The sequence below is a fragment of the Symphalangus syndactylus genome, chromosome 5 (genome assembly GCF_028878055.3).
Source record: "Symphalangus syndactylus isolate Jambi chromosome 5, NHGRI_mSymSyn1-v2.1_pri, whole genome shotgun sequence".
Classification (NCBI taxonomy): domain Eukaryota; kingdom Metazoa; phylum Chordata; class Mammalia; order Primates; family Hylobatidae; genus Symphalangus; species Symphalangus syndactylus.
Window position 1 is genome coordinate 102,802,165 of NC_072427.2, and position 26,437 is coordinate 102,828,601.

The 26,437-nt window shown below is 35.2% G+C and overlaps 1 long non-coding RNA gene across 1 annotated transcript in view; it reads right to left on the reverse strand.

Annotated features, from left to right (window-relative positions):
• LOC129482875 (uncharacterized) overlaps positions 1-23,435 on the reverse strand; it is an 86,421-nt gene extending 62,986 nt beyond the window's left edge. The window contains exon 1 of the long non-coding RNA XR_008657842.2: positions 23,291-23,435. This is a non-coding gene — a long non-coding RNA (uncharacterized lncRNA). The remainder of the gene's footprint in view (positions 1-23,290) is intronic.
• Between the last annotated feature and the right edge of the window lie 3,002 nt (positions 23,436-26,437).

Consider the following 26,437-nt stretch of genomic DNA (forward strand, 5'->3'; position numbering starts at 1 on the left):
CCTGTTTAGTAGTATAAATTATGCTTGATCTCTTTTTTTTGAGAAGGAGTTTCACTCATGTAGGCCAGGCTGGAGTGCAGTGGCATGATCTCCGCTCACTGCAACCTCCACCTCCCAGGTTCAAGCGATTCTACTGCCTCAGCCTCCACAGTAGCTGGAATTACTGGCACCTGTCAACACGCCTGGCTCATTTTTAGTATTTTTAGTAGAGACAAGGTTTCACCATGTTGGGCAGGCTGGTCTCGAATTCCTCACCTCCGGTCATCCCCCCGCCTTGGCCTCCCAAAGTGCTGGGATTACAGGCGTGAGCCACCGCGCCCAGCCACCTGATCATTTTATAATCATATGTTACTGGTAATATCATGGAATGATTTATTTGGTTGATATGCCATTCAACACTAAAAATAAAATAAATATTTGATAAAATATTTAAGCAACACAGTCCTATGAATTGTGCATTATTTTCTTGTCTAGGTGTATATGTTTGAAAAAGAGCTCTTAATTTTTGGGGTTTTTAAAATTTTTATTTATCATTATTTTTACTATTTCAATTTTGGGGGGAACAGGTGGTATTTGGTTAAACTGATCAGTTTTTTAGTGGTGATTTCTGAGATTTTGATGCACCCATCACCCAAGCAGTTTACCTTGAACCCAGTGTGTAGTCTTTTATCCTTCATCCCACTCCCAACGTTGCCCCAAAGTCCCCATAGTCCATTATATCATTTTTATATCTTTGCATCCTCATAGGTAAGCTTCCACTTCTTTTCCTCTGGGTAGATACCCAGAAGTCAAATTGCTAGGTGAAATGGTACTTCTATTTCTACCTCTGTAAGGATTCTCCATACTGTTATCTATAGTGATTGTACTAATTTACATTCCCAAGAGCAGTGTAAAAGTGTTCCCTTTTCACCACATTCATGGCAACATATACTATTTTTTGATTCTTTAATTATGGCCATTCCTGCAGGAGTAAGTTGGTATCATATTGTGGTTTTGATTTGCATTTTGTATGTTGAGCACTTTTTCCTATGTTTATTGGCCATTTGTACATCTTCTTTTAAGAGTTTTCTATTTATATCCTTAGCCTACTTTTTGATGAGGATTATTATTATTATTATTATTATTATTTATCACTGACTTGTTTTAGCTCCTATAAGATCCTGGAGATTTGTCCTTCCTTAGATGCATAGTTTGCAAAAGTTTTCTCCCACTCTATGGTTTGTCCGTTTACTCTGATGATTATTTCTTTTGCTGTTCAGAAGCTTTTTAGTTTAATTAAGTCCCATCTATTTATCTTTGTTTTTGTTGGATTTGCTTTTGGGTTCTTGGTCATGAACTCTTCGCCTAAGCCAATGTCTATAAGAGTTTTTCAATATTATCTTCTAGAGTTCTTATGGTTTCACATCATAGATTTAAGTCTTTAATCCATCCTGGGTTGATTTTTATATACAGTGAGAAACGAGAATCCAGTTTCATTCTTCTACATGTGACTTGTCAATTATCCCAGCACCATGTGTTGAATAGGGTGTCCTTTCCCCACTTTATGCTTGGGCTTGCTTTATTGAAGTTGACTTGGCTGTAAATATTTGGCTTTTTTTCTGGGCTCTCTTTTCTGTTCCATTGGTCTATATGTCTGTTTTTATACCAGTAGCATGCTATTTGGGTGATTATGGCCTTATAGTGTAGTTCAAAGTGGCGTAATGTGATGCCTCCAGATTTGTTCTTTTGGCTGATTTTTGTTTTGGCTATATGGGCTCTTTTTTGTCCCATATAAATTTTAGAATTGTTTTTTCTTGTTCTGTGAAGAATGATGGTGATGTTTTGATGGAAATTGCATTGAACTTGTAAATTACTTTTGGAAATAAGGTCATTTTCACAATATTGATTCTACCCATCCATAAGCATGGAATGTATTTCCATTTGTTTGTGTCATCTGTTATTTCTTTCAGCAGTGTTTTGTGTTTTTTCTTGTAGAGAAATTTCGACTCCTTGGTTAGGTATATTCTTAAGCATTTTATTTTATTTTTTGCAGCTGTTGTAAAAGGGGTTGAGTTTTTCATTTGATTCTCAGCTTGGTCGCCGTTAGTGTATAGCAGTGCTACTGACTTGTGTACATTTATTTTGTATTCAGAAACTTTACTGAATTCATTGATCAGATCTAGGAGCCTTTTGAATGAGTCTTTAGGGTTTTCTAGGTATACAATCACATCATCAGCTAACAGCAACAGTTTGACTTCTTTTTTTTGAGACGGAGTCTGGCTCTGTCTCCCAGGCTGGAGTCCAGTGGCTCAATCTCAGCTCACTGCAAGCTCTGCCTCCTAGTTTGACTTCTTTACTGATTTGGATGCCCTTTATTTCTTTCTCTTGTCTGATTGCTCTGGCTAAGACTTTCAGTACTATGTTGAGTAGAAGTTGGTGAAAGCCAGCATCCTTGTCTTGCTCCATTTCTTGGGGAGTGATTTCAACTTTTCTCCATTTGGTATAATGTTGGCTGTGGGTTTGTCATAGATGGCTTTTGTTACATTAAGATATGTCCCTTCTACACCAATTTTGCTGAAGGTTTTAATTATAAAAAGATGCTGGATTTTGTCAAATGCTTTTTCTGCATCCATTGAGAGGATCACATGATTTTTGTTTTTAATTCTGTTTATGTGGTGTGTCACATTTATTGACTTGTGGATGTTAAACCATCCCTGCATCCCTAGTAGGAAACTGACTTAATCATGGTGGATTATTTTTCTGATATGCTGTTGAATTCAGTTAGCTAGTTTTTTGTTGAGGATTTTTTCATCTACGTTCATCAGGGATATCTGTCTGTAGTTTTCTTTTTTTGTTATGCCCTTCCTTGGTTTTTGTATTAGGGTGATACTGGCTTCATAGAATGATTTAGGGAGGATTCCCTCTTTCTCTATCTTTTGGAATAGTGTCAGTAGGATTGGTACCAATCCTTCTTTGAATGTCTGATATAATTCAGTTGTGAATCCATCCGGTCTTGGGGACATTTTTTTGTTGGTAATTTTTAAATCACAATTCCAATCTTGCTGCTTGTTTTTGTTCTGTTCAGAGTTTCCATTTCTTCTTAGTTTAATGTAGGAGGGCTGTATATTTCCAGGGATTTATTCAGCTCCTCCAGGTTTTCTAGTTTATGCACATAAGGGTGTTCATAGTAGCCTTGAATGATATTTTGTATGTCTGTGGCATCTTCTGTACTATTTCCCATTTTGTTTCTAATTGAACTTATTTGGATATTCTCTCTTTGTTTCTTGGTTAATCTCACTAATGTTGATATAGTTTGGCTGTGACCTCACCCAAATATCATCTTCAATTGTATTAGTTTGGTGCAAAATTAATCATGGTTTTTGCCATTAAAAGTAATAGCAAAAAGAGCAATAACTTTTGCACCAACCTAATGGCTCCCCAAATCCCCCTATGTCATGTGAGTGACCCTGTTGGAGGTAATTGAATCATGTGGGTTGGTTTTTCCCTTGCTGTTCTCGTGATAGTGAATAACTCTCATGAGATCTGATGGTTTTGTAAAGGGCATTTCCCCTGCACATGTTCACTTGCCTGCCACCATGTAAGATGTGCCTTTGCTCCTCCTTCACTTTCCACCATGATTGTGAGGCCTCCTCAGCCATGTGGAACTGAGTGCTCTAATCTTCATTATTTCTTTTTTTTTTCTGTTGGGTTTTGGTTGGTTTGTTCTTATTTCTCTAGTTCCCTGAGGTATGAGCTTAGATTGTTTATTAATGCTCTTTCAGACTTTTTGACATAGGTATTTAATGCTATGAAGTTTCCTCTTGGCAGCACTTTTGCAGTATCACAGAGATTTTGATAGGTTGTGTTGCTATTACCATTTAATTAAAAAAATTTTTAAATTTCCATCTTGATTTCATTGTTGACCCAATGATTATTCAGGAGCAGATTATTTAATTTCCATGTATTTGTATAGTTTTGAGGATTCTTTTTGGAGTTAATTTCTAATTTTATTCCACTGTGGACTGACAGAATACTTAATATAATTTTGATTTTCTTAAATGTATTGAGACTTGTTTTGTGGCCTATCATATGGTATATCTTGGAGAATGTTCCGTGTGCTGATGAAGAGAATGTATATTCTGCATTTGTTGGGTAGAATGTTCTGTAAATATCTGTTAAGTCCATTTTCTAAGGCTTAGTTTTAGTTCATTGTATCTTTGTTGGCTTTCTGCCTTGATGACCTGTCTAGTGATATCAGTGGAGTATTGACATCCCCCGTTATTATTGTGTTGCCATTTATCTTATTTCTTAGTTCTAGTAGTAATTGTCTTATAAATTTGGGAGCTGCAGTGTTAGGTGCATACATATTTAAGATTGTGATATTTTCCTCTTGGGCTAATCCTTTTCTCATTATATAATGTCCCTTTTTGTCTTTTTTAACTATAGTTTTTTTAAGTATGTTTTGATGGATATAAGAATAACTGTTCCTGCTTTTAGTTTCCATTTGCAAGGAATGTCTTTTTTTAACCCCTTTACCATAAGTTTATGTGAGTCCTTATGTGTTAGGTGAGTCTGTTCAAGACAGCAGGTAATTGGTTGGTGGATTTTAATCCATTCTGCCACTCTGTGTCTTTTAAGTGTAGCATTTAGGCCATTTATATTCAATGTTCAAAATATTTTGAGTGGTAATTTGATGATTTAATTGTAAAAGATTCCAAAACATATGGATCACATTTTCCCAGTTTTATTACAGTCCCATTGGGTTTTCAAATAATGAGAAAAAAAAAAAACTTAAAAAAAAGAAACAGACCCAAAACATGTGAAAAATAGCTTCAGCATTTCGACACACTCAAAATCAGCAGGATTTGCCCCTCCCAAGTATGTAAGTGACCTAAATCACAGTATTTCTGTATGAGTACATATTTTCTTTTTGTCAATGTGTTCAACATCATCTATTAGGCATAATAACATCAAGTGATTATTTACGCATTCTTAAAAAATAATTGAATAGTAAGTTGTAGAAAACACACACACACACATCAGCCTTCTAAACTTCTAAAAGCACTTGAGAAACCAAGGACACTAACAACTATAACTTAGTAGATTTGGCCAATCAAGTTTTGTTTGGTTGTGGTTGTTTGCTTTTTAAAATACCTGTCAAAGAGAGGAATGGGCTAGATAAGAAAATGTTACTAATTCCCCACCCCTTTTATTTTGAGATGAAATCTTGCTGTCAGCCAGGCTAGACTGCAATGGCAGGATCAGAGCTCACTGGAACCTTAACTTACTGGGCTCAAGAGATCCTTTTACCTCAGCCTCCCAAGTGGCTGGGACTATAAGCAGATACCACCACGCCTAGCTAATGTTTTAGTTTTTGACGAGATGAGGTCTCACTATGTTTCCAAGCTAGTCTTGAAATCCTGGGCTCTAGTGATCCTCCTATCTTAGCCTCCCAAATTGCTAGGATTATAGGTGTAAGCCACCTGGCCTGGACTGTATTTTTTTTCCCCTTAAATCCTCTTAAATGAGAATACAATTGTGTAAAATTAAAAGTTTAGATTCAGGCTATTTGAAAATATAATATTAAAAGCTGACTACTTTTACTTGATTTGCAAGGGTAATTATTTTGATCCTAATCATGCTTACCATATAATTTTTCTACAGTTATAAAGACTGACAAATGCACTTGTTTCAAAAATGTTGCAGACTCCTTGAATAACATCTGAAAATAGTGTTATTTTTTATAATTTTGAAGAAAATGTGCATATTTTATCTTGAATTTGAGAGATGAGCAATTTCTTTTATCTCTACCATGTTTTCTCAGAAACCATAATTAGCTAGACACAGAATGTCCAACATGCTGTGGTTTGCTTTCTTAAAGCTTAAACTAATATCTTTTTACAGTCTCTATAATCTTTGGGATACTTTTAATCTTCCCTGTCCAAATTATTTTTTTGTTGTCTTTGATTCTTCATTTCTCTTTAATTCCCCACTTCCAGAAATGCTTCAAGCCCTGTCAGTGTTCTAGATATGAGTATTTATTATTTCCTTTGCACTCCCTCTATTGTCATTTTAGTCTTGCTTCTCATCCCTTTATACCTAGATTTTCTTATTATAGCATATCCAAATGCCGTGATTCACCCCCATTTCAAAGCCTTTGTTCAAGATGTTTTTCATTATCCAAAATCTCATGCCCTGCCTCTCAAATGATTCCACATATCATAATCCTAGTGATTACGAGAAGTGGTGGTGAAACACTGGCTTTTCACTTATTTTGGAACACATGAAATTATTTTATTCATTTTGTGATGCTTCTTTAAAATTTAATATCATGCTGAGTAAATACAATAAATATGCATATAGGATTTAACTTTCAACTTTGGACAGTTTTAGAATCTCTGCTGTATAATTGAACATAGATATTGCCATGTATATTTTTTAAGCAAACAAATTGGAATCTATAAAATAGTTTCCATCTAAAGAATTTCAAAGTAAATTTAACTGACCACAACATTTGTTGTCACAACCAGACAAGGTAAGAGCTTTGACTAGTTTAGTTCAACTATAAATAATATAGCTGTTACAACAATTTGAGAAACACTTTGTTTTTGCTCTGCCCATATTATTATTTCTTTAAATCAAGGGTTTATCAAAGATATCAGTGGAAAGCATTTCAAATAACTAAATATTTTATATATGTACATCATCTTAAACTAAAGTGATGATTAAATGCTAGATTTTTTTTTAGAAAACTTGAAATGCTTTAAAAATTGTTTTAGAAAGCTTTAACAGTTATGTAAATATATCTTCTACCACCTTCTAAAACTTACCCAGATTTCTGAGATGTGGGTGTACATATTTTGAGTAATACTAACTGCTATCTACATATGCCCTCTGCCAATAACCTCATCTTTGAGTATACAAATTTCTAGGACTCTGAACACAGCTTCAAAGCATCTTTATTTTCTGTATTTAAAATTAAAAAGTGACTACACTATTCTAAACCATTCATAACAACTATGGCAGCTTTTATTATTATTTTTATTATTATTTTTAAGCAGAAACATGAGTCAGTCTGACAATAACCATAGACGAATGAGGTAAGGCTGACATTTATTTAGTAACGTTATTGAAGAAAGACCAGCAATGGCACTTTTCATCTGACAAGGATGTTTTATTTTTTGTTTTTGTTTTTATTTTTTACAACATCTGTGCAAGAACCTCCAACAGTGAGAGGTTTAATTATGTGGACTGTAATATGTCTTCTGACTAAGATTCTGTTATTCTCTGATTGTACTGAAATTCTTTTAAAACAAATAACAGCACAAAAGAACCAAACACACACACAACACACACATACACAACACATAAGATTAACAAGCATATATATTCTTCATCTGTATGTTATTTTAACTACTGTGGAAGTAAAGTTCTTTCCAGAAAACATGCAATCAAAAGAACAATGCTATAATTTCTTCCAATGAATTCGGTATTCTAATAACAAATCTACAGAGGCTCTATTAAGTTTTTCTTAATATTAAGGGTCTATTAAGAAGTCTATTAAGGCCGGGTTCAGTGGCTCACTCCTGTAATCTCAGCACTTTGGGAGGCCAAGGCGGGTGGATCATGAGATCAGGAGATAGAGACTGTCCTGGCTAACACGGTGAAACCCCGTCTCTACTAAAAATACAAAAAAACTAGCTGGGCAAGGCGGTGTGTGCCTGTAGTCCCAGCTGCTGGGGAGGCTGAGGCAGGAGAATGGCGTGAACCCGGGAGGCGGAGCTTGCAGTGAACCAAGATCGTGCCACTGCACTCCAGCCTGGGTGACAGAGCAAGACTCCATCTCAAAAAAAAAAAAAAAAAAAGAAATCTATTAAGATAGTTTTTCAGAACACAATACATAAAAATAGAGTGCACATTATTGCATGCACACACATGCACATATTCACTCTCATACCAAAAGTCTTCAGGGATCACATCATGGTTTGTGTGTGTAGTCTTCTCTGCCTTGCAGTTTCAGTTTCATTATTTTACAATATATTCTGTTACAGAAGGAAGAACATAATCTGGGTCATTGATAGAATGGAATAATCGGCATGTCAAACTAAAATGCATCATGCAATGTAAAGAAAGATGGCTTATTAACAAAAGGAAAGTGATGCAACTTCTTTCCAATTGGATCCTAATGAAACATGTAACATATGCAGTATTTTGGAGGATTTATTATGAGTTAATTAGAACATGTTGTGTAGGAACTAATAATGAATAACTCGAAAGGGTTTATAGTCACAGCTCTGTGAGTAGCTGTGAATACTAAAGTTCAGCAGCACTAATCTCAAAGGAAATAGTAGGAGAAGGAATCTAAGTTGTCATTGTGATGAAATAAAATAGTTGCAATTGCAGCTGGACCATTAACTAATATTGACTCTTGCTCTAGAAGCTGTCAGAGCTTTAGACTGAAACAGCTGGGAATGTTCTGTCAGGGAGCCATGGGAGAAACATTTTACTTGGGTTGAAATTCAAAAGCTTGATATTTGCTAAAAACATAAGAGCCATATGTTTACTCGTGAGTCAGACAAAACTAAACATAACTTTTTCAGTGTATTCTGAAATGTTCTTTTTTCTTTCATCACACATCTATTAAGCATTTACAAAATGACAAGCACTGTTCGTTCCCAAAAGTGCACAGATTACACACCAACCCTGCTGTTTTGGAAATTGCAATCTAGAAAACATTGAATTCATTATTTAAAGGTTTTTATAAGAATGGTGATAAAAAAAAACAACAACAAAGCCTCATTGGTTGAGTAGGTTAACTGCTTTAAAAACAGATCCAAAGAGATAGAGGTGGAAGCAATGGAAGTTTGATCCCATTAATATTTTAATCTTGGGCAAAGTCTTCCAGTTGAGGGATTTGCTTTCATCCATGCTGCCATTCATGTACCTAGGCTCCTTTCACTCTGTTGTTCCACCATCCCGTTGGGCCTCACTGTCATCAACAATCAGACAGCAGAAGTGAAGCACCCAGTTCAGAAAGGAGCACACCCACTTCTTGAAAGCTTTGGTCCTAAACTGGCACATACCACTTGTACTTGCATTCAGTCGGGTCCAGTAGCTACTACACATAGAAATAAAGGGGGCTGTTAGGAGTGGGGAAGACAGACAATATAATGACTGGTTTGGCACCTACTTTACAGCTACAACTTTATAATATGAATGAGGAGACCAGAGAACAGTGAGACATCCCTACAATATGAGCAAAACAGGTAACAGCATTCATAAGCAACTCCAAGCTTAAAAATGCCTTAATATACAAAATATTAGTGTTTCACATAGAAAATTTATCCTCTGACAATGTTTACACTCATCACAAGGAATATTTTCTTTAGTAAATACCTGTCTAGAGACTTTGGATAATAGTGTCTTCTTCAATCAAGGATAATACCAGCACTGAAATGATTATTCAATAAATGAATTTTGAAGCATTAGATTATTTCATTAATATTATCAGGAATCAAGCAATTACAGAAACTTACAGTGCCAAACTCAATCCCTGTTGTCATTTTATCATTTATTTTATTAACGACAAGAATATGTTTATAATCGAAAATACTTGGTATTGGATGTTTCCAGATTATCAGTGGCATACTATATAGTAAATAGATTAGCTTTTTAAAAACCTGTGAGATGAAGTGTGGAGAATGGTTGGAAAGAAAAAGTTACAGAATGTAAATAATACATCTAGAATTATATCATAGTTGCCTTGCTTCAAGCTCCCGGAAATCTATACTAAATGTACCCTTTTCCCAGTCTATCTTCTCTTTTAATCTTACCTATCTGTTTAAATAATGTTCATCTTCATAAATATAGCTGGGTCTCATAGAACAATCATAGAATCTCTCATAGAAAAATCAGATGTCTACATGGAGTGAAAATGTGTACAAGTGGTGAAATAAATGAAGTCTATGTTACGGTGGGCACTGCTATCATTCCATTTTGCATGGGTCAACAAAAAATTTATTTTTTCACGGAAAAACTGTACCAGGACTGAAATTTTAAAAGACAAAAATAAGAATGGGCTCACTATCTTTCCTTGTCTCCCCTCACCACCACACCTTTATTTGCATCTTGGGGCGCTTATACAAACTTATTCCTGACAAAGAGACCTGAGCAGAAATCAGCAGAGAGATTGGCTTGAAGTGGCTTGAAGAGTATAATTTTACTGTCTCACAGTTCTGGAGGCCTCTAAGTCCAAAATCAAGGTGTCCACAGACTTGTTTCCTTCTGAGGGCTGTGAGGGAAGGATATGGGGCAGACTTGTAGATAGCAATTTTCTCCCTGTGCCTCTTCACATCATGTTTCCTCTATGTGTTCTGTCTCTGTGTCCAAATTGCCCCTTTTTAATAAGGACATCAGTCATATCGGGTTAGTCTTTAATTTGTGAAACCCTGTCTCCAAATGGTGACATTCTGAAGCATTGAGAGTACTGTGGTCTAAATGTTTGTGCTCCCCCAAAATTCATATGTCAAAATCCTAAATCCAAGGTGATGGTATTAGGATGTGGGGCCTTTGGGGTGATGATTAGATCATCTCCAGTCTCCAGAACTGTGAGAAATAAATTTTATTGTTTATAAGCTATCTAGTTTATGACATTTTGTTATAACGGTCCAAAAGAACTAAAACAGGAAACTCAAATATCTTTTTCGGGGGACGACACAATTCAAACCGTGACAGAGCTCAAACATGATGTTGAGGCAAGGTAATTATCTTATAATGAGGCAGCCGGTATGAGAATGAAATCCAGCAACATAACAGGATATGGCTGTGTGCAGAAAACTAGAATGAGGATCACTAGATCCTCACTAGAGGCACTAGAAAGTAGTAGACGACCTATGCTTACTTCAAAATAAGTTTTACTAAAATATATTTCCAAAATGAGAAATATACCAATGTCTTGTTAATAGAGTAAAAGTTTAGTATTTATTTTAGAAATTGTTGAAATATTAAGAAAAACCAAGATTGGTACTTTTACAGGCATATTTTACTTTATTTTTTATAGGTGTGCGTGTGTGCAAATCTGAAAATGAATGTATCTTCTCATATTTGTTTTAAAAATTGATTTATATTTTCACATTTACTTAATTACAATATTGCTTTATAAAAGAAGCCATTATTTTTAGATATTTGCAAATTTTACTTTGATTGCTGAAAAACGTGATTGAGCAAACAAAAACAACAAAAGACACACTAACTTCTTCACGTACAAATGGAACAAAAACACTACAGAAATATTGTCTCCCAGTGGTTTGTAAAGGATTTGATTTGTGACACCGTATATTAGATTATAACCCTCTAAATGCTTTTGTTCCTGTTCTTGTTATTTCAGTGTCATGTGAATATTTAGCTCAGTCCACGTAACTATAATAGACAAGACAACACCATTGCTCAATGATGTTCCTTTAAAGATTTTCAGTTTCATAGCATGCTTAATGTTTGTTGTTTATGATTTTTATGTCTCTTGTATTGAAATAACTGATGTTACTGCTTTGCAATGAACACCCCTGCATTGTACGCATTCAATTCACTCCATTGGTTCTAAGACAGAACTGAGTCTTCATGTTTGCATTTCCTGCTGTGTGCAGGCAGTTAACCACATTATTTTCCTATTTACATAAGCAAATAATTACTATTATGTAAACAGTTTAACTTTTAAATGCTCAGTATATTCCATTAGATCTATTACTAGACTCATTTTATATATTCTTAAAACCATTGAAATTTGAAAGAAGAGATATTCGATTAGGGAATCATTTTAAGGCTAACCAACAAAATGCAAAGTTTTATATAACAAAAAGGAAACACAAATCACTTTTCAATAAGAAAAACCTGAAGAAGAGTAGCAATGGAAGTTTCCATCTATAGATTAGCCATTTTAATGGGATTCATGGTCTCATAGACCAAATAGAAATTGATGTAAATTTGTGTAAATGTTTACAGACACATGGCTGAACAGACAGTAAAGTATCAAATGTCTCATTGTTTGAGTTTAAACAGTATCTTAAAGCAGTAACAAGACATTTAGAATTTTTACTTTGCAAATAATTTAAAAATTCCTCTTTTCTGTCATATTGCCCTTTGGTTTAAAAGCAATGGCACTTTCTTATTCCTCTCATTCTCTTGACTTAACTTGGGATTGATATAAAAATAATAAGATGTTGATTTGGAGGAGAAACAGTCATTCCAAAGAGTGGAATCATGGTGAAAAGTGCTTTAAAGAAAGCAAAAGATTTTCTATACTTTCTATTAACAAGCATTATTAATGTGTTGTTAAATTCTTGATGTCAAAATAATACCTGAGAGTAAGTATTTGATAAATCAAATGATTCATGAGTTCTACGTATATTTAATTTCATTCAAATAATTTGAAATAATCATCACAGTATAAAAATAATTCAAATAAGATATTTCTCACAATAATTATATAATCATACTACTATATGGCTGGAAAGAATTGTAGATATCATGCAAAACGCCTTCCCAGACAACTCAGGAATCTCTTTGATGTCTTTTTCTATATGCGGTTACACAGGGTCCTTTAATAGTCCAGCCAAAGAGGATTTTTATATAATGTCAGGGCTACTGCGTTTATTTCTGAACAATTCTGTTTGTGATACAGATGTGCTTAACAAACTTTGCTCTTCTTAATTTCTACTAGATTTACCTTGCTAGGTCTTCCACTTGTTTACCAAATAAGTTTTATCTGTCACAAAAATGCAAAATGCCTTCACTCCCTATTTGACTTTATGTCCCCGAAGGGAAGAACCACTGCTTATTCACCATCGTATTGTCATGACCAAGCCTATAATAGATGTTCAATTATTATTTGCAGAAATAAAATGAAGAACAGCTCTTTACGTATTATTCTAAAGTTGTCATCATCACAACCACATAGCTATATAGTGTCAAAATTTATGAGAACAATTTGTTGTCATTAGCTGCATTCTCCAAAATTCTGTTTTGCAGTTAAGTTAAACCTCTCTTCCTTTCTCCCTTTTTCATTTGACCCCTTAATCTTATTTGCACTGATTTGGCTTTCCTATCCAAGCTATTCTAAATATTTTCAGAAGTTCTTACTTTATTTTTTATTAGTTCAAATTAAATTATCTTTGAAAGACATTGTATTCAATGTCCATCATCATGCTGACTGATATAGTAACTTCTAGGCAGTGGCTATCAAACACTTGGAATGCTACTATTTCAAATTGAGATGGATTGCAAGCATAATGCACAACATATTATAAAGACATATAATCAAAAAAGGAATGTGTAATATATCATTAATAATTTATTGATTACAAATTGAAATGAAAATTTTTGGACATATTGAGTAAACAAAAATACATTTCTTAAAATTAATTTTACTTGTTTCTTTTTTACATTTTTAATGTGGCATTTAGAAAAATTTAAATTATACACTTCATTTTCATGGATAACCCCTGTCTGAAGGAATTACTGACAAAACGTTACATTGAGAAATAGCCATGATTGGCATTCATGATTTTTGTTGATCTACTATGAAGCTGTAAAGAAGCATCAGTGTGTCTCATTATATATTATTTCAAAGAATTGTCTTTCCTCTGATAATCTAAATTGCTTACAAATAGTGCCAAGGCCTGTTTTAATCTTTTTGCCAAAGACTGGGCTTTTCAGTTTTCTCACTGATGTTAAGTTCTTATCAAAGAACTAGACAGGAAAGCTTTCATAAGTCTCTTTTTCTCCTCATGCCTTCATTTGCCTTCCTGCTGCTGCTTTCTGCATTTGTACCAACCATTTGTTAATCCCATCAATTTGTTTTTTGGAATGATATTCATGGCTGTGTTATATGAAAACATTAGTTTTTAAATATAAAATAAATTGTCATTAGCATGTCTGAATAGCATCCTGTGAGTATAATAAATACAATGGAGGCCTGGCACGGTGGCTCACGCCTGTAATCTCATCACCTTGGGAGGCCAAGGCAGGCAGATCACGAGATCAGGAGATCGAGACCATCCTGGCCAACATGGTGAAACCCCGTCCCTACTAAAAATACAAAAATTTGCTGGGCATGGTGGCGCACACTTGTAATCCCAGCTACTTGGGAGACTGAGGCAGGAGAATCACTTGAACCTGGGAGGTGGAGGTTGCAGTGAGCCAAGATGGCGCCACTGTACTCCAGCCTGAAGACAGAGCAAGACTCTGTCTAAAAAATATATATTATTAGGACATGATTATTAAGAAGTAAAAGATTGCCACTCTGGAATACAATACACATCCTTCCTATTTTAATATTTCCATTTCAAGAACTATGTTTAAGGTCAATGTTATATCAGTTACTAATGGAAGGGCAATGTTGAGTCAAGATAGTACTAATTTCCCAATATTCTGTGAAGATTCTATTAAATTGGATTTCAAATGACCTATGTCAAACACTTAGAGAAAATAAGCAGAAATTGTTTAATGTATTTACTATTAAACTTCCAGCTATGCTTTTAAAAGAATCATCCCCTCAGTTCTAAGGTTTTTGGCTCTCAAGTTAAACAACAGTAATACAGTATTGCTGCCAAAGAGAATTCTTCTAGAAACGCAACTTTAGAACAAGCTTTTTCTTTTAAGGAATTATGATCTGCAAGAATAACTGTATCCCTAAGACTTCAGTCAGTCATGCAATTATTGCCCATGACATAATTACACTTTTGGCTAATTCATGGAGTTATAACTCAACCCAAGGTACTAGATAAATACCTTCAAAAAAATCTAAATGAGATTCACAGTGAAAACGTAGCGATGTCATATTTGTTGTTGCTAGAATAGTTATTAATTGGTCCCCCCTTGATAATGAGTACTTGGTAAAGTGAGATAAAAGACAAATTCTTCTTATGATGACATTTTAGGTCATAGAATCAACCTTCAACATGAATGAGAGTTGAAACATATCTGAAGCTTGAAGTAAAGGTTGTTTATACCTGGTGCTACCAACAGTAGCCCAGTTAAATAAAATTTCTTTAGATTTTATTTTCTGTCTTATATTTACTATTTCCACAATTTTTTATTTTATTTTTTCATTATTTTTCATTCCCATTACTCTTACTTTTTTCATTTGAATATTCAAAAGATTTCACTTTCAGTAAGTTGAGGCTAACCTAGACTTCCCTTCACAACTGCTATTTTCAGAATATTTTATTCCTAGAAATCACTACACAATTTCACATAATTTGACATAACCAAATATTGCTACAGTATTAAAATTTATCAGCTAAAAAAAATTAGCCCTAAAATATTTGCCAGAACCCATAAAATAAAAAATGTAGTTATATATTTATATGTATACACACACACACACACACACACACACACAAATCCACTGGGTTTCTTTTCAACTGATTATTCTACAAAGTGTGAAATGCACAGATTTGGGGTTAGATAAGGTTATGGAATGACTTTAATAAATACGTAAATTTTCAACTTTAAAAACAACAGCAATAGTAGAGAAAAATATTTTATTCATTCCTAGAGGACATTTGTTTCTGTTACTAATGAAAGGAAAGTTTTGAAAAATGGAGCTATTCTTATGTAAATAATCACAGAGAAATTAAACTTTAAATATGGGACCCTCACATGATGGTATTGGCTTTAATATGGGAATCGACTCCTTAAAAAACTCCATGTGTAATTTCCTCAAGATCACCAATTTGTGCATCTTCTAGAACTGTTCAAATTTTCTAGCATTATGTACAAAAGATAACAAGCTATTACATTATCGTGTTGCCACTTTTGAGATGTTGAAATATGTAAAATGTAAGAAAACGTTTCTGAACTTTTCCTCATTAATTTGGTGTTTGACTTTCTACCACACCATTGTTTTATAAATGCAGATTTGCAAATGAAAAAAATATCCATTGTCTGAAAAGAAAAAATATCCATTGTGTTCTCAGTTCTGTTTCTAACTACAAACAGAAGGGATAAATTATTTTATTCTGAAATCCAAATGACAATCATTTGGGAAAACTAGATCCTTGCCCTAAGGAAAGTAGGTCAGCTGCTTGAAAGAATATTATTGGCAACTGAGGATTTGGCATCACTTATACACTTCCTCCATTGAAGACAACTTACTAGAATGGAATGTTATCCTCTAGTCTTTATAAGTTTTGGAAATGTATTTAGAACCCATAATGCATTATTAGATATATTTAAACAAAGATGAATTTGCTAATTTCAAAAGCCTTTGGTTTATATTTTCCCTGAATTTCAATTTCTCCAAGGATTTTTAGGATGTTTTCCTTTGTAGACTGTGCTCTTTTTCTAATATGTAAGGTATTCAGGTCACTGGGCATGGATTTTTTTTTTTTTTTTTTTTTTTTGTCTAGGCTTTGTATTAAATGAAGTTTCCAGTAGCTACTGTAGTTAATACAATTTTGCCCGTTTTGAATCAACTATTATGTAAAATAGAAGACACCTTCATGATTTCATTTTATTAACAGAATGCCTTCTCTTTGAGAAAAGGTCTATGAAACTCTAAATTGGGATGCATAATCAGGATAGATAGGTAGGTGGATAGATAGATAGATAGATAGATAAGATAGAGAGATGATAGATAATTATATGTTTATAAAATATATGGGGAACAAATATAACATTCTGTATTTTCATTTTTAATGAATTATTTCAAGATACAATTTACATTTACCTTGAAGGTAAAAACCAATTAAATAATTACAATGAGCGTATTTTACAAAGATTGGAATTTAGATGAGTCAATAGAGAAAACTAATATTACTTTAGATAGATCAGTGAGTGCCAAGCTTATAGGCAATACTCAGCCAACATTTGCTAAGTGGAATTAATGCAAAATTGTGTCAGGTGAAATATTGAAAGAGGTCTTTTGTCTGAAATAATGTTGACATAGTACTTTCGAAGGGTCTTATTGTTAATAGCAAACCCTCAAACAAAAGTTAATTGTTTGGCTTGTTCAATGAAGTCTGACTAACAGAGAAGATTTTAGAAACACAAATGTTTCAACTATGGCTGTATCTTGCTTTAGTTTCCTCCTTCTGGAGTATGTGGTTTTATAAAGGAAATGCATTTTCTACAATGAATATGTATTATTTTTATAAAAAACATTTTTAAGATTAGGCTAAATGATTGATTACATTTAAAGTTAAACATTAGCAAGAAAGGCAGTAGTTAGAATGAAAGTACAATTATTTCAGGTCCTCTGAGAAATGAATAGGGAAAATAAATAAATAAAATTTGACATTTACAAATAAATATTTCCTAATGCACTTCCATGAATTTAACATGTTAAAATAATTAAACTTAAAAACGATTATACTGAAAATCTATGTTACTAAGCATGAATACAAATTGACCCTATATTTTTTCAATTGTATTTTTTTGGAATGTAAAGTTTGTTGTTCACATTGCACTTACGCATGCTGTGATGGTTAATACTGAGTGTCAACTTGATTGGATTGAAGGATATAAAACATTGATCCTGGGTGTGTCTGTGAGGGTGTTGCTAAAAGAGATTAACATTTGAGACAGTGAGGTGGGGAAGTCAGACCCACTCTTAATCTGGTGGGCACAATCTAATCAGCTGCCAGCAAATATAAAGCAGGCAGAAAAATACGAAAAGGAGAGACTGGCTTAGCCTCCCAGCCTACATCTTTCTCCCGTGCTGGATCAGCTTCCTGCTCTAGGGCATCAAACTCCAAGTTCTTCAGTTTTGGGCCTTGGACTGGCTCTCTTTGCTCCTCAGCTTGCAGATAGCCTATTGTGGGACTTTGTGATCATGTAAGTTAATAGGTAAGAAACTACCGTTTATGTATCTCCTATTAGTTCTGTCCCTTTAGATAACCCTGACTAATACAGATTTTGATACCAGGAAATGATTATAGATCATGTATCATTATTATTAAGAAAAACAAATTTAAGAAGAATGCTTTATAATATTCTTTAAATTTTAAATCATTAAAATTAATCAAAATTATTAATATATTAAAAGTATTAATACTATGTGTATGCTGATGCATTTAGGGCTAAATATATTAATATCTCCACTTATCTTAAGATGCATTAATAAAAGTTTGCTGGATATAAAGAGGAATGGATACATGCATAGTTATGTGATAAATCAAGTATGGTAAAAATGCTAATGGCAGAATCTAGGTGGTATAATCTTAGACATGAGTTAACTATAAATTTCTTCCAACTTATTTCTATATTGAAAAACAAGGAATCAAGAGACAGAAAAATTTTAGGAAAAGTTGAATTTATGTGAAATGTATCTGAATATGGCTATGATTTTTAAATCTTCATTATCAACAAGAATAAGAACAAAAGCCCATTCTGTGTGTTATTAGATAGCAGAGCAAGAAATTCCTACTTGGGAAATTATTATATTTTTAGATGACAAACCAGACTAAGATTATAAAAAAATTGAATTTGATTTTTTAAAAAGAGGCTACCTGTGCTTATTACTAATGCCACTTTTTGCTAATAGAAATGGGCACTTATGCCCAAGTAATTCCTACCAAGATTTGATATTCCACAGAATAAAATGCAACCAGAGAATCATCTTCAATTTGTTTTTTTATTACTAAGGATATATAAGACGCTTGTAATTTGACTCCACCTTCCCTTCACTCCTATTTATGACATTCTGTCCCACATACTCTATATTACAAGTAAACAAATCATTTTCAATGCCCAAATGAGGTGATTCTCTGTAACGTTCCCTCTGTTTGACAATGAGATATTCTGTCTCCAAAATGCCTTTCCTTTCACAACCGTGTTACTCCAGCTGAATGATTCAATTTCCATGCCACCTAACTTGCTATATATCATAAATTGTGATGCCATAAGTATCTGTCTTCTGGGCTTTCATAACCCTGAGTGCACTCCTCTGATGGTGGATTTACCATATCAAATTAAATTTATTCATGTCCCTACTCACTGTGAGACTTCTGAGGATAGGAATGAATGGGGCCTCATTTGTATGACAGTTTCTAACTTACAGTGTATTCTTACAATATATTTATTTAGTAAATCTGTGAGTGAAAGCATTATGAATGAAATAAATGAATGAATGATTTTAGAAATCTTAGTCATATTTATAACTAAATATTTCAAGATTTCTAAAATAAAGTAATTGTATACAACAATATCTAAAAGTCACTGAAATCCTTTACATGGGAAGTTTAAGATAAAGTTTTGTAAATTTTTAAATCGAGAACAATATTTTCAAGAGGCAGAGTGACCGTCAGACTTGGGATTGATAAGGCTTCTCCTTTTCTATCACCATCATCATTTTTTTTTACAAAATGGCAACATTTCAGTAAGCTGATATAAGTGAAAGTTAACAAATCATTAAGCTAAAGCTATTTTAACATCTATAATAAAATACTTATTTCTTTAAAAACTACATTTTCAATCATGAAAAAATGGTATGCATACTGTATTTTTTAAAAATGTTTTGACTATCAAAATAATAAAAAGTTCAAAAAAGTTTGAATTATAGGACAGCATGAATAATTTATTTATTTAATTTTTTAATTTCTTTTGAGATGGAGTCTAGCTCTGTTGCCCAGGCTGGAGTGCAGTGGCACTATCTCAGCTCACTGCAACCTACACCTCTCAGGTTCAAGTGATTCTCTTGCCTCAGCCTCCCGAGTAGCTGGGACTACAGGAACCCACCACCACGCCCAGTTACTTTTTGTATTTTTAGTAGAGACAGGGTTTCACCATGTTGACCAGGCTGGTCTCAAACTCCTGACCTCAAGTGATCCGCCCACCTTGCCCTGTCAAAGTGCTGAAATTATAGGTGTGAGCCATGGCGCCCAGCCTGAATAATTTACTTTGGTGCAGTGATGACATCTGGCATAAATCTAGAAATGGAAAGTAGAATACCGTATATTCTTTAACAAGTGCTTTGCAAACAATATTTTCAAAATGAAGAGGCATTGATTTTTATTCATAAACTGAAAACCTATACGTGAAAATACAAATACATTACTATAGACTAGATATACAATCTACTCTGAAAGTGGAGTATCTGTGTACATTACATTAACCACATTAGTAGAAACTACCACACTAAATTAAGGAACTCTGTAAAGAGATCTTTCTGATAAAGACACATGCACACATAGGTTTATTGCAGCACTATTTGCAATAGCAAAGACTTGGAACCAACCCAAATGCCCATCAGTGATAGACTAGATAAAGAAAATGTGGCACATATACACCATGGAATAATATGCGGCCATAAGAAAGAATGAGATCGTGTCCTTTGCAGGGACATGGATGAGGCTGGAAGCCATCATTCTCAGAAAACTAACATGGGAACAGAAAACTAAACACTACAAGTTCTCACTCATAAGTAGGAGTTGAACAATGAGAACACATGAACACAGGGAGGTGAACATTACACACCAGGGCCTGTCAGGAGTTGGGAGACAAGGGGAGGGAGAGCATTAGGACAAATAACCTAATGCATGTGGTGCTTAAAACCTAGATGATGTGTTGATAGGTGCAGCAAACCACCATGGCACATGTATACCTATGTAGCAAACCTGCACGTTCTGCACATGTATCCCAGAACTTAAAGTAAAATAAGAAATTAAAAAATAATAAACAAGAAATAACAATTCTGCTAATTTTTTTTTTTTTTTTTTTTTTTTTTGAGATGGAGTCTCGCTCTGTCGCCCAGACTGGAGTGCAGTGGCGCAATCTCGGCTCACTGCAAGCTCCGCCTCCCGGGTTCACGCCATTCTCCTGCCTCAGCCTCTCCGAGTAGCTGGGACTACAGGCGCCCGCCACCACGCCCAGCTAATTTTTTTTTTTTTTGTATTTTTAGTAGAGACGGGGTTTCACCGTGGTCTGGATCTCCTGACCTCGTGATCCGCCCGCCTCAGCCTCCCAAAGTGCTGGGATTATAAGCGTGAGCCACCACGCCTGGCCTCTGCTAAATTTTTTAAACTACTGCATACTTAATGAAATACAATCATTCTATGGATGCAAATCAATGATAAGCCTTTGCATAGTTCTTTTGTATTGTACAATTATATTTTTGTTTAAGTAGCTTTGCCTCATTATTTTATACTTTAGTATCAATTAAAAAATAGTTCAAGGCTATTCTGAGCAATTTTCTGAGACCCCCATCTATAAAATTAAAAAAAAAAATAAAAACAAATACTATTGCATGGTAGTAGAACATATTTGACATAGACTATTTATATAACCTATTTTATTTATAGCCTATTCAATAATACCATAATTTTAGGGCTTTTTTCCTGAGATGCTGCATTAGAGGCTTTTGGCATACCTCAGCCACCTGGAAATAGTGAAATAGCACATACAGATTAATTCTGTGTGCTTTAATTCAAGAAGGAAAACAGAAATTCACTGGACTAGCAAAGGATACCCCAGGTACCAGAGAAGAGAAGGCAGGCAAGCAGCCTCTGTGACAGTGTTTGGCTGATAAAACTGAGTGAAACCCCAGTATATGAGGGGCCAGCAAGTCCTCCTCTGCAACTTGCCTTTCCAATAGGTATTCATGTAGCCCAGGCCAAAGGAGAGCATTTTGTTTCACCCAAGCCCTGGAGTTAACTTATGGAGAGGCTTGGAGACACTAAGAGAGAAAGATTCTAGAAAAAGCTGTAGGTATTTTCCCAGATTTATGATGGAGAGGAGGATGCTAATTTTAATCTGGGTTCATAAAAAGTCAGTCATTGATTGGAGATCTGGCAGCAAAGCTGCACAGGCATTTTAGTCTTGGGCCAGAGATTGGAGTCCTTGCTCTAGAATGGACAAAGGGTCTACACAGCCTGAATTGAGTGGCTAGTGTGGAGAGCACCCCAGCAGTAGGCAATGGAAATGGACTCTCTTCTTCACAATATTGTAGTGGGAGGAGTTGCTGAAACTACGATTTTTCCTGGTTGATGAGACTTGCAAGCAGGGACTGCTTTGCAACCTAAAACTTGTCTCTGGGTGTCATTGCTGGATGCCCTAGTCTACTTCCCTGAGACTGTGTTGCAGTGAAGCCTTCTCTGCTCAACACCCAGGCAGATCTCCAGACATTCAGAGCACCAGCTCACCTGGTTCAGCATCCTGAGCCATCCCACCCTGACTGTACAGAGATTGTGGTACAGTGGGGAGTCCTCTCTGCACCATACCCAGGCAGATTTCCAGGCATTTAGGGCACCCACTCTCCTGGATTAGCAACTTGAACTACCCCTCTCTTCCCATTAAGAGAGACTATGGTGCAGCAGGGCTCTCACCACCCTGTGCCCAGGCATATCACCAGGCATCCAACGCACTCACTCACTTGGTTCAGCAGCCTGTATTTTCCTACTCTTCTGGTCTAGAGATCTTGGTGCAGCGGTGCTTCCTCCACTCCAGGCCTGGGCATATTTGTAAGCATTTTGTGCACCTCCTCACTTGGATTAGCTACCTGAGCTTCCCCTCCCCATTTTCCTGCAAAGATCTTGCTCCACCACTGGTTATTCCACTCCTTGCCAGAGGACATATTTCCAAGCAATCAAAATACCTTTTGTCCCAGACTAGTGGCCTAAGCTGCCTCTTCCTTCCCCTGCAAAGAACTTGTTGCAGTGACGATTTTTCCACTCCTTGCCAGGACACAGTCCCAGGCATTTGGAACACTTGCACAGCTGGATAGGAGCCTGAGCTGCTCATCCCTTCTCATGAAGAGATCTTGGTGCAGCAGCACACTCTCTGCTCCATGCCCAGACATAGCTCCAGGCCTTTGGTGCATCTACCCCCTGAGAATAAGAGCTTGAGCTGCCATCCCCTTTCTGCTGAAAGAACTTGGTAGAGCAGCACTCCCTCTGCTCCACACTCAGATATAACTCGAGGCATTTGGCATACCCACTCCCACAGATTAGGAGTATAATCTGTCCCTCCCTTCTCATGCAGACCTTGCTGTGGCAGCAGTTTCTCTATTCCTTCTCTGGGTGTATTACCTGGCATGAGGCACACCTGCTCCCCTACAGTAGGCACTCAAGCCACCCCTCTCCCTTTTTTTCCTGCAAAGACCTTCTTGCAACCACAGTTTATATACTCTGCATTCCTGGAGCATGTTTCCAGGCATTTGGTACATCCACTTGCCCAAATTTGGAGCCTGAGCCACCCCTCTCTTCAAGTGCAGAGATCTTGATGCAGTGGAGATTTCTGTGCTGAAAGCCCAGAAATATCTCCAGGAATTTGGAGTACCCACTCTTCTTGATGTGATGTTTAAGCCATACTCCCCTACCTGTGCAGAAAACTTGGGGCAGTGGAGGTTTTCCAACTCCATGCCTAGGCACACTTCTGGGCATTTGGTGGCTGTGCACTAGAATCCCCCAATACAACTGGTGCTTGTGCCTGCCATTATGAGACATGAGGCAGGCCTGTCCAGTCTGGCCCTGCCTACCTTGGTCCTCCACTCTGGAGATAAGTAGGGAGCTAAGAACCCTGTGAATTCCAATTCAACCCATTGTCTTGGGCAACACAGAGCTTCCCATAGTAAACAAGGATCAAGTATTAGTGTATACCCATCCCTATTGACTGCAGCCAGTTCTAACACTTCAGCACCACCCACTGGCATGGAGGTTGAACCCCACAAAACAACAGGAAATCTGCTGACACAAATGCATAGCTCTGGAAAATGAGATAAGCTTCCTGAGCCTACTCACATGCCTAACACATTGCTACTGTAACAAACATTTGGGAAAGCCACCATAGAAAGGCTTCTATAACTAAGGAGTTTTTACAGACTCTTTACCACTGAAAACTCCCAGGAACAAAGTAAAAGGACCCTATACAACATCATACATTGTAGACACCTCCTCAAGAAGGGAAAAAGTCCTTTCCAAAGTAAAGCAAAATAAAAAAATATGAAGGAGAGACAGCTTATCCAGATGTAAAAGAACAAGAGAAAAAACTCCAAAAGTATAGGAAAAAACAGTGTTACAACACCCCCAAAATGAAGCACCAACTCTCTAGCAATGAACCTCAACCAAAATGAAATCTTTGAAATATCAGATAAAGAATTCAAAATACTGATTTTAAAGAAAATAATTGAGTTCCAAGAGAAAACTAAAACCAACATAAAGAAATCAGAGATAAAATTCAGGACATGGAAAAGGAGAGAGGCATTGTTAAAAAAAAAAATTCTAGAAATAAAAAAAATTTTGAAATAGTTACAAAATACAGTTGAAAGTTTTAACAATAGGCTAGACCAAGTGGAAGAAGAATTATAGAGTTAGAAGACAGGTCTTTCAAATTAACAGTGAGAAACAATTTTAAAAAATTTTAAATAAAGCCTTCAGGATATATGAGATTATGTAAAACATCCAAATCTACAAGTTATACATAATTACATAATGACAGAGGAAGAAGAAGACAAAGAAGAAGAAGAACAATGTATGAGAAACCTATTTGAGGAAATAATTTAAGAAAACTTCCCTAGTCTTGGGACAGATTTAGACATCCAGATACCAGAAGCTCAGAGAATTCCTGGAGATACATTGCAAGAACTTCACCAATGTATATAGTCATCAGACTATCCAAAGTCAATGAGAGGGGGAAAAAACACTCTAAGAGCATCAAGAGAGGGGTCTAATCATTTTGAAATCCCATTATACTAACAGCAGAAATCTCAGCAGAAACCCTATAATCCAGAAGACATTAAGAGCCTATTTTTAGCCCACTTAAAGAAGCAAAAAAACCAGCCAGGAATTTTATGTTCTGCCAAACTAAGTTTCACAAATTAAGGAGAAATATAACCTTTCTCAGACAAAGAAACACCAAGGGAATTTGTCAGCACTAGACCAGACCACCAACAAATGTTCCATCTACACATGCAAATGAAAGAATGACCCTCACCATCATAAAAGATGACATAAATACAAAGCTCACAGATAACATAAAGCAATTACACAATTGAAACCACAAGGCAACTAGCTAACAACACTATGATAAACATAAAATCTCACCTATCAACATTATCCTTGAATATAAATGACTTAAATGCTCCACTCTAAAAACATAGAGTGGAAACTGTAAAAAACAAAACAAAAGAAGACAAAACAAAGAAAACAAACAAAAATCCCAGAACTCAACCATCTGCTGCATGTAAGAGGCACACTTACTGGCTAAAGGCAGCTACAGACTCAAAGTAAATTAGTAGAAAAAAGATGTATAAACAGAAAACAAAAGTGAGCAGGAGTAGCCATTCTTATTTCAGATTAAACAGGCTTTAAACCAACAACAGAAAAATAAGACAAAGAAGGGTATTATATAATGATAAAGGGTTCAATACAAAAAGAAAATTTAAATATCTTAAATATATATGTAGCCAACACCAGAGCACCCAGATTCATAAAACAAATACTACTACATCTAAGAAAACAGTATTATATTGATAGGAATACAATAAGGGAGGACTTTAACATCCCAATGACATCACTAGACAGAACATTGAGGCAGAACATCAACAAAGAAATTATGGATTAAACTGTACTATAGACCAAATGGACTTAATAGACATTTAAATAACATTCTATCCAACAACCACAGAATATACATTCTTCCCACCTCCACAAGGAACATTCTCAAAAATCAACCATATATTTGGGCCATAAAGCAAGTACCAATAAATTTTCAAAAAATCTAAATCATATTAAGTATCTTCTTGGAACACAGTTTAATAAAATTAGAAATTAATACTAAGAGGAAGTTTCAAAACTACACAAGTACAAGGAAGGTTGCTCCTGAATGACTTTTCTGCCAACAATGAAGTTAAGACAGAAATTAAAAAATTCCTTGAAATGAATGAAAATAGAGACACAACATACCAAAACTTCTGAGATACAGCAAAAGAAGTACTAAGAGTAAAGTTTATAGCATTAAATGCCCACATCAAAAAGATAGAAAGATCGCAAATTAACAACCTAATGTTGATCCACATTATAAACTATAGAAACTATAAAAACAAGAATAATCCAAACCCAAAACTAGCAGAAGAAATAATAAAGAGCAGAACTAAATGAGGTTGAGACTAATAAATTGATACAATGAATTAATAAAACAAAAAGTTGCTTTTATGAAAAGATAATAAAAATTGACATATGGTTAGCTAGAATAGCCAAGAAAAAATGAGAGAAGATTCAAATAAGTACAATCAGAAACAAGGAAGGGGACATCACAACTGATACCACAGAAATGCAAAAGATTTCCAGACTGTTATGAACACCTCTATGCACACAAAATAGAAAGCCTAGAGGAAATAGAAAAATTCCCGGAAACATGACCCTCCACAATTGAACCAGGAAGAAACATAAATCCTGAACTGACCAGTAATACATCAGTTTGTATACATTTCTTCATAGTCTACATAAGAACATATTGGTCTGCATTG